At 47.3% G+C, this 14,845-nt stretch overlaps 1 protein-coding gene across 1 annotated transcript in view; it reads left to right on the top strand.

Moving 5' to 3' along the window:
• The first annotated feature begins 8,169 nt into the window (after window positions 1-8,169).
• The window catches only part of KIF3B (kinesin family member 3B), a 59,265-nt gene continuing 52,589 nt past the window's right edge, over window positions 8,170-14,845 (top strand). The window contains exon 1 of the mRNA XM_033186083.1: window positions 8,170-8,305. The gene's annotated coding sequence lies outside the window, so the exon portion shown is untranslated. The remainder of the gene's footprint in view (window positions 8,306-14,845) is intronic.

Below are 14,845 nucleotides of genomic sequence, written 5' to 3' on the forward strand. Positions count from 1 at the left end.
TTGTTGTTGAGTTGTAGGAGTTCTTTTTGTTATTTGGAAACAGAGTTTCACTCTTGTTACCGGTCGTGATCTTGGCTCACTGCAACCTCTGCCTCCTGGGTTCAAGCGATTCTCCTGCCTCAGCCTCCTGATTAGCTGGGATTACAGGCATGTGCCGCCATGCCCGGCTAGTTTTTGTATTATTAGTAGAGATAGTTTCACCATGTTGACCAGGCTGGTCTCAAACTCCTAACCTCAGGTAATCTACCCGCTTCCCAAAGTGCTGGGATCATAGGCATGAGCCACCGCACCAGGCCAGAGTTCTTTATAGAACCTGGATATTAACCCCTTAATATATGAATTGCAACTATTTTCTCCCATTCTGTGTGTTGCCTTTTAAATTCTGTTGATTGTCTAAGAAACTTTCTTGAAGACCACCAGAGAGTAGTTAAAATTTTTTCCTAATGAGTATAGATATCCTTTTACTTTCTTATATTTTCATGAGCATTTCCCCATATCATTGGATGCTGTTGAAAAATATCATTTCTTTCTTTCTTTCTCCTTCCTTCCTTCCTTCCTTCCTTCCTTCCTTCCTTCCTTCTTCCTTCCTTCCTTCCTTTCTGTCTTTCTTTTCTTTCTTTCTCTTGAGACAGAGTCTCACTGTGTCACCAGGCTGGAGTGCAGTGGTGCGATCTCGGCTCACTGCAACCTCTGCCTCCCGGGTTCAAGTGATTCTCCTGCCTCAGCCTCCCAAGTAGCTGGGACTACAGGTGTGCGCCACCATGCCCAGCTAATTTTTGTATTTTCAGTACAGATGGGGTTTTACCTTGTTGGCCAGCATACTCTTGATCTCTTGACCTTTTGATCCACCTGCCCCTGCCTCCCAAAGTGCTGGAATTACAGGCGTGAGACACTGCGCCCAGCTGAAAAACATTATTTTCAGTAACAGCATAATATTTCTCCTTACTGACATCTCTTAGTTTATTCTCTCCATTCCTCTAATATCGGACATACTATTTCCCTGTTGTAAATGAAGCTGAGGTGAACAAGCTTGTGCCTAAATCTTTGGGAGTGTGTTTCATTATTTTCTCAAAATTGATTCCTAGAAATGGAATGGGCTGACTCAAATGCTTTTTAGTCATCACTATTTTTTTTTTTTTTTTTTTTGAGACAGAGTCTTGCTCTGTCTCCCTGGCTGGAGTGCAGAGGCACAATTTTGGTTCACTGCAAGCTCCGCCTCCTGGGTTCACGCCATTCTCCTGCCTCAGCCTCCCGAGTAGCTAGGACAACAGGTGCCCACCACCACGCCTGGCTAATTTTTTTGTATTTTTAGTAGAGACGGGGTTTCACCGTGTTAGCCAGGATGGTCTTGATCTCCTGACCTCGTGATCCGCCCGCCTCGGCCTCCCAAAGTGCTGGGATTACAGGCATGAGCCACTGCACCCGGCCGTGATTTATTTTCTTACCATTTGTGACAATTTCTCAATACCATCAGCAATGGGATGTCAGTGCTCCTTGCCAACATTGTGTATGATGCTTTTTTTCTCTCTCTCTCTTTTTTTAAACCAAGGTCTCACTGTGTCACCCAGGCTGGAGTGCTGTGGCACCATCATGGCTCACTGCAGCCTCGACCTCCTGGGCTCCAGCAATCATCCTGCCTTAGCCTCCTCAGTATCTGGGACTACAGGCATGTGCCACCACACCTGGCTAATTTTTAAATTTTGTTGTAGAGATTGGGGACTCACTATGTCATCCAGGCTGCTCTCAAACTCCTGGGCTCAAGCAATCCTCCTGTCTTGGCCTTCCAACATGCTGGGATTTTAGGTGTGAACAACTGAGCTCAGCCAAGTATGATGCTTTAAAAAAAAATCTGCTAATTTGAGAAGTAAATGATGATAATATATATATTTTTTGTTTGTTTTTGAGACAAAGTCTCACTCCATCACCCATGCTAAACTGCAGGGGCATGATCTTGGCTCACCGCAACCTCAAACTCCTAGGCTCAAAGGATCCTGTTGCCTCAGCCTCCCAAATAGCTGGGACTATAGGCATGCACCACCAGCTAATTTTTTTTTTTTTTTTTTTTTTTTTTTTTGAGACAGAGTCTTGCTCTGTCCCCCGGCTGGAGTGCAGTGGCACGATCTCGGCTTCCTGCAACCTCTGCCTTCCGGGTTCAAGCTATTCTCCTGTCTCAGTCTCCTGAGTAGCTGAGATTATAGGCACTCACCACCATACCCGGCTAATTTTTTGTGTTTTTAGTAGAGACCAGGTTTCACCATGTTAGCCAGGATGGTCTTGATCTCCTGACCTCATAATCCGTCTGCCTCGGCCTCCCAAAGTGCTGGGATTACAGGAGTGAGGTGGCTCACGCCACCGTGCCCAACTGCTAATTTTTTAATTTTAATTTTTAGGGATGAAGTCTCTCTACATTGCCCAGGCTGGTCTCAAACTCCTGGTCTCAAGAGATCCTCCCACCTTGGGCCCCCAGGATGCTAGGATTACACGTATGAATTACGTCACTTGGTCAAATGTATGTTTTTAAATAAGTGTGCTGCAGGCAGTGCACCAGCCACTGTGCTAAGCACAGAGGATACAAATAAGTAACATAAAACCCGGTCCTGGGACCTACTGGGGTAGTCTTGGTCTGTCAAGGGATTTTATGACCTCCTCCTGGCTCTAAGACTTTAATATCACTGTTTTCTTGGCCAGGCACGGTGGCTCACCCCTGTAATCCCAGCATTTTGGGAGGTCAAGGCAGGTGGATCATTTGAGGTCAAGGAGTTCGAGACCAGGCTGACCACGATGATGAAACCCCATCTCTACTAAAAATATATTTAAAAAATTAGCTGTCCATGGTGTCACATGCCTGTAGTCTCAGCTACTCGGGAGGCTGGGGCAGGAGAATGGCTTGAACTCGGGAGACAGAGGTTGCAGTGAACCGATACCGCACCATTACACTCCAGCCTTGGCTACAGAGCAAGACTGTCTCAAAAAAAAAAAAAAAAAGAAGTACTGTTTTCTTTATCTCAGTGTCACTATGTATGGGCCTTACAGCTGGGAAAGCATTTCACACCCATTCCCTGGGTGAACCCTCACAGCAGCCCTGAGGGAAGCAGGCAGGGAAAGGAGGTCCTAAGGGTGAACTCACTTGCCCAAGGTCACACAGGCAGTTAAGTGCCTGAGGAGGAAGCAATTAGCAGCCAACTCCTGTCTGGCTTTCTTCAGAAAACATCAAAGATGTGAATTTAGAAGCCATTAGCTTGATCCTCAGCCCTTAGAGCCTCCCTCGGGTCCCAGAGTTCCATCCATTCTGAACCTGGGCACTCTGCCAAGTGAGACACAGCAAGCACAGCTCAGGTGTTGGCTTCAGTCCAAGCCCCGCATCTTGTTTCTTCCTGAAAGGGGCGCTGGGATGCCACCTCCTTGCATTCTAATAAATAATTCCCTTTGCAGTCTTTTTATACAATCCCTCTTCAGCCCTCCTCCCCAAATAATATTAAATTTCCAGGAAGACTGAACTCTCTCACCAGCACGACTTCTCACGTTTATGATTGCTTTGCTGGAGGACACCATGACCCCACTGATAAAGAAGCCATCATTCATGGAGAACCCACTAAGTGCCAGGCATTGTCCCGCAGTGTATCTTTTTCTTTTTCTTTTTTTTTTTTTTTTTTTGAGACAGAATCTTGCTCTGTTGCCCAGGCTGGAGTGCAGTGCTATGATCTCAGCTCACTGCAGCCTCAACTTCTTGGGCTCAAGCAATCCTCCCATATCAACCTCCTGAATAGCTGGGACTACAAGTGTGCGCCACCATGGCCAGCTAAGTTTTGTATTTTTTGTAGACACGGGGTTTTGCCATGTTGCCCAGGCTGATCTTAAACTGCTAAGCTTAAGCAGTCCACCCACCTTGGCCTCCCTAAGTGCTGGGATTACAGGCGTGAGTCACTTTGCCCGGCCCCAGACCATATTTTAGTTAATCCTCACAACAAACCTAAGCAGTTGCATTTCTAGCTCCACTTTGCACATGAGAAATGTGAGTCCCAGAGACGTCAAGTCATGTGCCCTCGGTCACTCAGCTAACACATAAGGAATGGAGCTGGGATTCCAACTTTAGCCCGTCTGGACCCCACAGTCTATGCTTGTCATTTTCATAGTGCAGAGATGCACTGTCCAGTGTGGTAACCACTAGCTGCATGTGACCACTGAGGCATACATTAATGAAAATTAAATAAATACAGTTCAGTTTTTCAGTAGCACTAGACTTATTTCAAGCGCTCAGTAGCCACATGTGGCTGTTGGCTGCCTTAATGGACAGCACAGATATAGAACATGTCCACCACGGTGGAAAGATCTGTTGGTCAGGGCTGCTCTCAAATGTGAGAGAAGAAAGAAAACATCGTGATTTTACCCTTGCATGGGGAGCCAGGCCATCTTTGCAGGGAGTCCATTGGAAGTTATTTCTCCTGGATGAGATCATAATAAAACCATCCATGGGGCCGGGTGCGGTGGCTCATGCCTGTAATCCAGCACTTTGGGAGGCTGAGGTGGGCAGATCACGAGGTCAGGAGATTGAGACCATCCTGGCTAACACGGTGAAACCCCGACTCCACTAAAAAATACACAAAAAATTAGCTGGGCGTGGTGGCGGGCACCTGTAGTCCCAGCTACTCAGGAGGCTGAGGCAGGAGAATGGCATGAACCTGGGAGGCGGAGCTTGCAGTGAGCCACGATCGCATCACTGCGCTCCAGCCTGGGTGACAGAGAAAGACCCTGTCTCAAAAAAAAAAAAAAAAAAAAAAAAAATCCTTGGGTTTCTGGGCTATGTTTTACCTTTCTCCTGGTGTGGACTCCATTCAGCCTCACTCATGATAGATGCAAGCATGTCCTTACCCATGATAGATGCAAGCATGTCCTTTCCCACACTCCTCTGCTGCCACCCAGTCACCAGATATATGGTGCCTTTCTCTGTCATACAGAATTTGGGTTCTCTTAGCCACTAAAATGAGGCATCCTCACAGGATAACTCAGATGGGGACTGAGCAAAGTTTCATAACACAGTGGACTTAATTCCAGCTGGGTGGTTGCTGGGTGACATGCCTGCCACTGGAAGAGGGTCCTCACTAAGTGACGTTGAGGAGGAGGGCTAATGGAGCTTCTTGCCAAAGGAGATGTCTGGTTATAAAGGGATTCTTCCCCCTGCTTAACAACAGAACCCCCTCCTTATGTCTAGGGACTCTTTACTTTGTGAATCAAAGGCAGTCTTCCTCCTACCATAGAAGCCGAAAGGTCAGATGTTTGTCTTTACAGCTTCCACTGCAGGTAAGAAATGGGCACGTGATCAAGGATTGACCAATTAGGGCTTGGGTTACAGAAGTCGAGACTGGGGAATCCTTATGGAGAGGGAAGGTGAGAATGGTCTTGAGACAGTGCCCATGGCCAGGTGACCATGGTGAAAGCAGGGCAACCAGTGTTCTCCCCAGACAAGTCCAGTAGTACGTGGTCCCATGTGGCCTTGCCTTCCTTATTCCTGGCCACTTCTAGAAACTTCCTGGTGATTTTGTGGCCTTCCTATTACCCTGCTAATAAATTCCTTTTCTGCTACCATCAGAATTGGTTTCTATTATTTATGATAAACTGACACAATGTTGTATTTGATGATGATTCCCCTCAGTGAAGCTTTTCCTCACTTGTGTTAGCTGGGCCTTTTCAATCTGGAGACTTGTATCCCGCTAATCTAGGAAATTTTCTTGTATTATTTCTTTGATAATTTTCTGCCCTCCTATTTTTTTTCCCCCCTGAAACAGTGTTTTGCTATGTTGCACAGGCTGGAATGCAGTGGCATGATCATGGCTCAGTGCAGCCTCAAGTGATCCTGCCACCTCAGCCTCCCGAGTAGCTGGGACTACAGGAGCATACCACCACGCCTGAGTAATTTTTCTTTTCTTTTCTTTTCTTTTTTTTTTTGAGACAGAGTCTTGCTCTGTTGCCCAGGCTTGAGTGCAGTGGCTGGATCTCAGCTCACTGCAAGCTCCGCCTCCCGGGTTCACACCATTCTCCTGCCTCAGCCTCCCGAGTAGCTGGGACTACAGGCGTCCGCCACCTCGCCCGGCTAGTTTTTTGTATGTTTTAGTAGAGACGGGGTTTCACCGTGTTAGCCAGGATGGTCTCGATCTCCTGACCTCGTGATCCGCCCGTCTCGGCCTCCCAAAGTGCTGGGATTACAGGCTTGAGCCACCGCGCCCGGCACTATCATTTTTAATGTACAAATTTTTTTTTAAGTTCTTGTTTTTGTGAGATGGAGTTTCACTCTTGTTGCCCAAGCTGGAGTGTAATGGGGTCATTTTGGGTCACTGCAGCCTCCACCTCCTAGGTTCAAACAATTCTTCTGCCTCAGCCTCCCAAGTAGTGGGGATTACAGGCGCCTGCCACCACGCCTAGCTAATTTTTTAATTTTTAGTAGAGACGTGGTTTCTCCATGTTGGTCGGGTTGGTCTTGAACTCCTGACCTCAGGGTGATCTGCCTGCCTCAGCCTCCCAAAGTGCTGCGATTACAGGCATGAGACACCATGCCCAGCTGAATTATTTGTTATGTTACACATCTGGAAAAATCATTGCTGGTTATTTGTCTAATTTATTAACGACATAGGAAAAAATTAACAATATCTGCAAAGAAGGCTAATGAAAGTGGGGAAAAAATGAGACAATTATCAGGAAATACCAAAAGAGGCTGGGTGCAGTCTCTTTTGGTATTTCCTTTATTATTTTATTTAAAAATAAACTTCTTCACTTTAGAGAAAGTGTAAATCAAATTATGTGGGAGTTTTAATGGGCCAGGCCTGAGAATGGCACACATCACATTTAATTGGCCAGAACTTGGTCTGAACTGTAAGGAAGGCTGGGAAATACTGTCTAGCTCTGTGTCCAGTAGCAAGAAGAAATAACGTTTTTTGAGAGGAAGTAGCAATATCTGCCACAATAGGCAAAAAAGTAGGGGTGGGCAAGTGAAGAAGAACATCTCAGCTATTCATTTATTCAAGGAGCAACACATATTTATTATCTACTATTGACTAAGCTTGGTTCCAGGCTTGGTGGATACAAGAGTGAACAAATAAAAGACTGCTCTTATGCAGTTTCTATTTAGCGGGGAACAGCAGGTGTAAATTCCATGGGGGATGGAACCTGCCCTTCTAGGCCAGTGTGGCTGGAAGAGAGTTTTAACGATTTTTCCAGAAAGTAATAAGGACTTCGTATTTGATTCTAAGAGCAATGAGACTCTATTAAATCGAGTATTAACCAGGAAGTGGCGTGATCTGTTTTATTTATTTATTTATTTTAATGTTTTATATTTGAGATGGAGTTCTGCTCTTGTCGCCCAGGCTGGAGTGCAGTGGTGCCATCTCTCTCACTGCAACCTCCACCTCCCAGGTTCAAGCGATTCTCCTGCCTCAGCCTCCTGAGTAGCTGGGACTACAGGCATGCGCCACCATGCCTGGCTAATTTTTTTTATTTTTATTAGGAGGTTTCGCCATGTTGACCAGGCTGGTCTCGAACTCTTGACCTCAGGTGATTCACCTGCCTCGGCCTCCCAAAGTGCTGGGATTACGGGCGTCAGTCACTGCACCTGGCCGCATGATTTGTTTTAAATAATTACTCTGGCCACCTTATGGAAAATGAATTGTCCGGGCAGAGCTGGGCGAAAGAATGGAAACAGAGAGACCAGATATTTCAGTCAGGCTAGAGATGAGCGTGGTCTGGCCTTGCCTGGTGCGGTTGTGACTGATTAGATTGGGTGAAGTACAGGAAAGATACAACAAGGATGCCTGTAGGTGTTTGTATTGAGTCACTGGGGGCACCCTAAGTGGGAGTTATCTCAGTAGGACTTTGAGACACCAGTCAGATAATGGATGTGAAAGCTTTTAGGAAAGGTTGAATGGCGGCTGAAATAGCGTGTGTTCCATTTTACAGATGGGAAACTGAGGCACGAGATACCAGAGGATGGAGTCAGGCCACGTTGTGCGCCCCTCTACCCGCTTAGGTGGGTGAGGAGACCGAGGTGTGTTGGGCTCCACTAAGCTCCAGCACCGAGCTGAGCCCCGCCCGGACCCCGCCAGCCGGCTTTCCCTGTCCGTTGCTCATGTGCCAATAAAGTTATTGAAATTGACACTGGTTGCTAAGGAAGTGGGTCGCTGAGCCAGGTTGCTAAGGAAGTGAGCGGCCACTGTCTCTCCCCATCCGGGGCAGCGGGGAATGGCTGAGCCAGGGGTTCGCCGCCCCCGCCGCCGCCGCCGTCGCCGCCGCCGCCGCCCGCTTTCTCCTCGGGCCGCAGGTGAGTCGGAGGGGCCGGGCGCCCGCCGAGCAGGGCTTATCCTGTGGCCGCCTGGGATTTTCCCTGCGACCCGCGCCCGCGCCTCCGCCTGGCTTTGCTGTCCCGCGAGCCGGAGCATCCTCTGCCCTGCCTCCCGGGCATCCTCTGGTCGTCTGGACGGCTTTGCCCCTCCTTCCCCGGGCGGGGTCGCGGCCCGACCCCCAGAGACAGCCACCCTGGGTCGCAACCCACCTGGGGGCCCTGGGGCGGTGGTCAGGGCCCCAGTTTGGGACGCGGGCGGGGAAGCGAGAGCCTGGGGTCCGAACCTCTGCGCTGTCCCGGGCTTGCTGTGTGACCTTGGGCAAGTCTTTTCCCCTCGCTGGCCTTAGTTGACCTGTTTATTCAAAGGGGTCCTAACACTTGCTGCTCTGAGTGGTTAAGGTGATGAGACGTGTGTATGAAAGTGCCCTAAATGGGGAGAGGGAGAATTTTTAGGGCACCCTAGCATGGGAGACCAAGAGGGCAGTTTGAAGTCTGAGTGAGTTAGAGACGTGGCGTTTCCACTTAGTAATTGTGTGGCCCTGGGCAAGTTAATTTCTTTGAGTCTACTTTTCTTATCTGTGAAATGGTATAATAGACTACTGTGGAAATCAATGAGACTGGGTATGTCAAGTAGCTTGGCACATAGTAAGTGCTCAACCAGCTATTATGAGGCGTCTAGGGGAGGAGGGCAAGACTCCCAGGAGGAGATGACTTTGGGACAGGTAAGGTGTAGGTGTGTAGAGTGCCAGCTCTTATGGGTAGTCCTACTGCAATGCCAACTCCCAACCCCAGTTTTACTTCTCCATTATGCTCAGAGCAAGGGAGGTAGTGGACTTCTACAAGTAGTCCAAACTCTTTGAGGTCAATCCTTTGTAGATAGCTGGGGTCATGGTCTCATTTTCTACTTGGGCTTCGTTCACCCTTCCAGAAGAAAAAAGGCGTCTTTGTGTCCTTTGGGAAGTGCTTACGGCAGTAATAACTACAAGCATATGATTAAGAAGCACTTTACCAGGCATATTATTTCATTTAATCTTTACGTAGACTTTGCCAGGTACCTGGTGATATCATCCTCGTTTTGCCAATGAGAAACTGAGCTTCAGAAAAGTGAAGGGAAGGACCTGCTTAAGAATCTTTTTTTTTTTTTTTTTTTTTTTGAGATAGCGTCTCAGTCTGTTGCCCAGGCTGGAGTGCAGTGGCACGATCCCAGCTCACTGCAACCTCCGCTTCCTGGGTTCAAGCGATTCTTCTGCCTCAGCCTCCCGAGTAGCTGGGATTGCAGATGTTCACCACCTCGCCCACTAATTTTTGTAGTTTTAGTAGAGACAAGGTTTTGCCATGTTGGCCAGACTGGTCTCAAACTCCTGGCCTCAAGTGATACGCCTGCCTCGGCCTCCCAAAGTGCTGGGATTTTATGCATGAGCCTCCATACCCAGCGATTGCCTAAGAATTTTGTATCTATTGAGTGATGGAAGTGGAGGTGTTTCTAGGTAAATCCTGTATTTTATCCCCCATTCACTGTTGCCTCTGATTTTGCAACAGTTGCTATTATAAGGCCACAGGGGTATTCTTTTGTTACTTTTAACTGACTGGAAGCTAAAAGGCAAGGAAACAAGATCTCAGGTAAAGCTTTATTTAAAGAGATACCATCCAAAGTGAAGATCTCAGAAAAGAGTTGGAATCTTTTTTTTTGAGATGGAGTTTTGCTGTTGTTGCCCAGGCGGGAGTGCAATGGCACCATCTCAGCTCACCGCAACCTCCGCCTCCCTGGTTCAAGCAATTCTCCTGCCTCAGCCTCCCAAGTTGCTGGGATTACAGGCATGTGCCACCACGCCTGGCTAATTTTGTATTTTTAGTAGAGACGGGGTTTCTCCACACTGGTCAGACTGGTCTCAAACTCCTGACCTCAGGTGATTGCCTGTCTTGGCCTGCTAAAGTACTGAGATTACAGGCGTGAGCCACCACGCCCAGCCTGAGAGTTGGAATCTTTAAAAGAGGGCTTCTCTGTCCCTCATTCCCTCCTCGTTAAAATGAGGGGACTAGGCTAGATTATACTGAAGGCCCTTTCAGTGCTGTTTTGCAGTTGTGGTTAAAAGCCTGCAGTCAGACTACCTGGGCTAAAATCTTGGCTCTGCTACTTCCAAGCTGTGTGCTACTGAGCAAAGAGGTGCTACTTTACCTCTGAAATGATGGTCAATACCTCTGAAATGATGAGATGACTTTTTGGTAAGGGGCCCTGTGAGGAAGAATTATTCGTAGTTCATTTTGAACCCCTTGGTGGTGTAGTTCCCTCATCTGTGAAATGTGGATAGTAATAGTACATATCATGCATGGCTGTTCTGAGGATTTGTTTGAACTTAATGTATGTAAAGTGCCCAGCATATTTGGTAAACATTAGCTATTGTTATTTGGGCTTAATGTGGTACTTGTACTTATTTTCCATTTGTGGTTGGTGAATGAATAAATTAAAGTATGTGATAATACCAGGTCTGTCAACCATAATGTCATTGCAAGCATGAAACAGTAGCCATCATGGCATTATATAAATGTTGATATTTTTATACGGTTGCCCCAGGAACCTGTAATCCTGTGCCACAGTGGGTTGCAAAGAAAGGTGAAAGCTGGCTGGGCATGGTGGCTCATGCCTGTAATCCCAGCACTTCGGGAGGCCGAGGTGGGCGGATCACGAGGTCAGGAGATGGAGACCATCTGGCTAACACGGTGAAACCCCATCTCTACTAAAAAAAAAATACAAAAAATTAGCTGAGCATGGTGGCGGGCCCCTGTAGTCCCAGTTACTCGGGAGGCTGAGGCAGGAGAATGGCGTGAACCCGGGAGGCGGAGCTTTCAGTGTAGCCGAGATCACGCCACTGCACTCCAGCCTGGGCAACAGAGCAAGACTGTGTCTCAAAAAAAAAAAAAAGAAAAAGAAAAAGAAAGGTGAAAGCTGATGGTAGGACGTCAGATTTGATAGCTCAACACCCAATTCAGTAAATATTTGCTAAATCCGCTTATGCTAGGTTTGTGGAGGATGTGGAGATCAGTCCCATCTCCGTATCCTTCAAGGAACTCAGAGCTTAATTTGCAAATTACTGCATTTGACGTCTTTAAATGAATTCATATCTTATGTTTGCCTTGGCTGCAGAGTAAAGCCACTGATTCTGATCTGTTTTGTTGTGTCCCTAGACTTCTGTTAGGTGCCTGGATTAGAAACCTCAGATTGCTTCCTAAGCCTTTTCATCCACTAATTTGCAAGTCCCTGAGAAAGACCCTCCTCTTATGTAACAAAGAGTAACAATACTTGACAATAACAATATGGTGCCTAATGGCTTACACAAATGCTTACACTTGCTCACTCATGCTTTTACTCATTTAATCTTATCTGTCCCTTCAAGGAACGTAAGGTGCAGATGAGGATCTCTGTTTTATAGTTGAGGAATCTGAAGAGAAGCCAAGAAGCCATGATGCTATTGAGTGGCCCATTTCACGTTGAAATCCAGTCTTCTGACTTCAAATTCAGTGTATTTACCACTGTCCTCCCCAGATTGTATTTATTTAGCATTTCCTGAGCACCTAGAACGTGTCGGTTCTGTTTTAGCCTGGAGATATCATGGTAGAAAGGTACATGAGTTCCTTGCTCTCATGCAGCTTATATTCTACTGGCAGCAAACAGAAATATACACCAATAAATGAACAAGGGAATTTGGATAAGGAATAAGTGCTGGGGTGAAATCCCATCTCTATTAAAAATACAAAACTTAGCTGGGTGTGGTGGCACGTGCCTGTAGTCCCAGCTATTCAGGAGGCTGAGGCACAAGAATTGCTTGACCCCGGGAAGCAGAGGCTGCAGTGAGCCGAGATTGCGCCATTGCACTCCAGCCTGGGCAACAGAGTGAGACTCTGTCTCAAAAAAAAAAAAAAAAGAAAAGAAAAAGAAAAAAGAAAAGGCCTTGCTAGGGTGGTGACATTTTTGCTGAGATTTGCTTCCAGGGAGGGGCCAGCCATTTGAAGATATGTCAGAAGGAAGAGCAAGGCTGTGAGGTGGCAACAAGCTTGTTAAGTTCCAGAAACTGCAAGAAGGCTTAGAATGGCTGGGACAGGTGAGTCGAAGGCAGAGTGGGGAGGTGGATGGATGTAGGGGATGGGAGTGGTGGGGAGCACTCAGATCATACAGGGCCTTGTCTGCTAGAGTAAGGAGTTGGGATTTTGTTCTAAAAGCCATGGAAATCTTTGGAGGTTCTGGAGAAGGGTAGTGGCATGATTTATTTTTATTTTTTTAAAAAGTCACTCTGGCCTCTTTGTGGCAGTGAATTTTAGAGGGCATAGGAGTGGCAGCCAGGAGGCTAGTTAGGAGGTTAGGTGAGAGAAGATAGTGGCCTTCTAGATTGGTGGCAGTGGAGATGGTAAGAGGATGGATTGGGGATGTGTTTCGGAGGTAAAACCAGCAGGATGGTGGGGTGACGGTGAGAGAATAAGGATGACTCCTGGGTTTTTTCCTGAGCAATTAAGTAGATGTTAGAGATACCATCTGCCTCTGAAATGATGAGAGGACATTTTGGTAAGGGGCCCTATGAGGAAGAATTATTCATAGTTGATTTTGAACCCCTTAGAGGGAGGCACAAGGTATACGCATCATACTTTATAGTCTGTGGGGAGGAAATCCCACATTATGCTGACAGAAGCTAGCCAGGTACAACTGATTGAAACTTGAAGTTCCTACTGTGAACAAAAAAAAAAAAAAAAAAAGTCGTGCTGCTTTTCTACAGTCTGGCTCTTTGCCAGCCTGTGGAGTGGCAGGTGTGGGCTTTGCCAGGGCAGTACCCATCTGTCTTTCTGTCTTGTGCTATTGGCATTGCAGTGCTGACTCGGGATCTTGGCTGAGAGAGCCTGGCCAGCTCTCGAAGAGGGAGCAGAATCACTAGTGAAGTTCATTCGGTGCCCCAAATGGCCACACTCTCCCTGCCAGGTTCTTTCCTGGCCACCAAGTGACAGTTCTAAAGTTTCAGAGCTTTTGACTTGAGAATCCCTGGAAAACCTATTGTATTCTACCAGAATTCCTAGAGGATTCTTTTTTTTTTTTTTTTTGAGACGGAGTCTCGCTCTGCTGCCCAGGCTGGAGTGCAGTGGCCGGGTCTCAGCTCACTGCAAGCTCCGCCTCCTGGGTTTACGCCATTCTCCTGCCTCAGCCTCCCAAGCAGCTGGGACTACAGGCACCCGCCATGTTTTTTGTATTTTTTAGTAGAGATGGGGTTTCACCATGTTAGCCAGGATGGTCTCGATCTCCTGACCTCGTGATCCGCCCGTCTCGGCCTCCCAGAGTGCTGGGATTACAGGCTTGAGCCACCGCGCCCGGCCGAGGATTCTTGAATCTCTTCTGAGCAAGGGAATTCGAGCTTCATTGTTACACATTCCAGTAACTGTACTTGTAAATCTGGGCATTACAGGGTTGTACATTCAGCATTGTGAATAGTAAGACTAATAGTCTTATCACTGCCACTTGTTTATTTAATTAAATTTAATATATTTATTTATTTTGGAGACAGGGACTCCCTCTGTCACCCAGGTTGGAATGCAGCAATGTGATCCTGGCTCCCCAACAGCCTTGAATTCCTGGGTTCAAGTGATCCTTCTAGCTTAGCCTCCTGAGTGGCTGGGACTGCAGGCATATACTGTCATGCCTGGCTAATTTTAAAAAAATGTTTTTGGGCCGGGCGTGGTGGCTCACACCTGTAATCTCAACAGTTTGGGAGGCTGAGGCGGGCAGATCACGAGGTCAAGAGTTTGAGACCAGCCTGACCAACGTGGTGAAACCCCTTCTTCTACTAAAAATACAAAAATTACCTGGGCATGGTGGTGCACACCTGTAATCCCAGCTACTCAGGAGGCTGATGCAGGAGAATTGCTTGAACCTGGGAGGTGGTGGTTGCAGTGAGCTGAGATCATACCACTGCACTCCAGCCTGGGTGACAGAGCGAGACTCTGTCTAAAAAAAAAAAAAAAAAAATTCTGTAGATGGCTAGGCATGGTGACTCACACCTGTAATCTCAGCACTTTGGGAGGCTGAGGCATGTGGATCACCTGAGATCAGGAGTTCAAGACCAGCCTGACCAGCATGGCAAAACCCCATCTCTACTAAAAATACAAAAATTGTCAGGTGTGGTGGTGTATGCCTGTAGTCCCAGCTACTTTGGAGGCTGAGGTGGGAGAATCACTTGAACTCGGGAAGCAGAGGTTGCAGTGAACTGAGATTGTACCACTTCACTCCAGCCTGGGTGACAGAGTGAGACTCCATCTCAAAAAACAGAAATTTGTAGAGACGGTCATACTATATTGTCCAGGCGTCTTGGCCGCAAGTGATCCACTCACCTTGGCCTCTCAAAGTGCTGGGTTACAGGCATGAGCCGCTAATTTTTTAAGAAAACCTGGTCTTACTCTGTTGCCCAGGCTGGAGTGCAGTGGTGCAGTCATAGCTCATTGTAACCTCCAACTCCTGGGCTCAAGCAAGCCTCCCGCCTCAGCCAT

This window comes from Trachypithecus francoisi, unplaced genomic scaffold, assembly GCF_009764315.1.
Source record: "Trachypithecus francoisi isolate TF-2019V2 unplaced genomic scaffold, Tfra_2.0 Lachesis_group21, whole genome shotgun sequence".
Lineage (NCBI taxonomy): Eukaryota > Metazoa > Chordata > Mammalia > Primates > Cercopithecidae > Trachypithecus > Trachypithecus francoisi.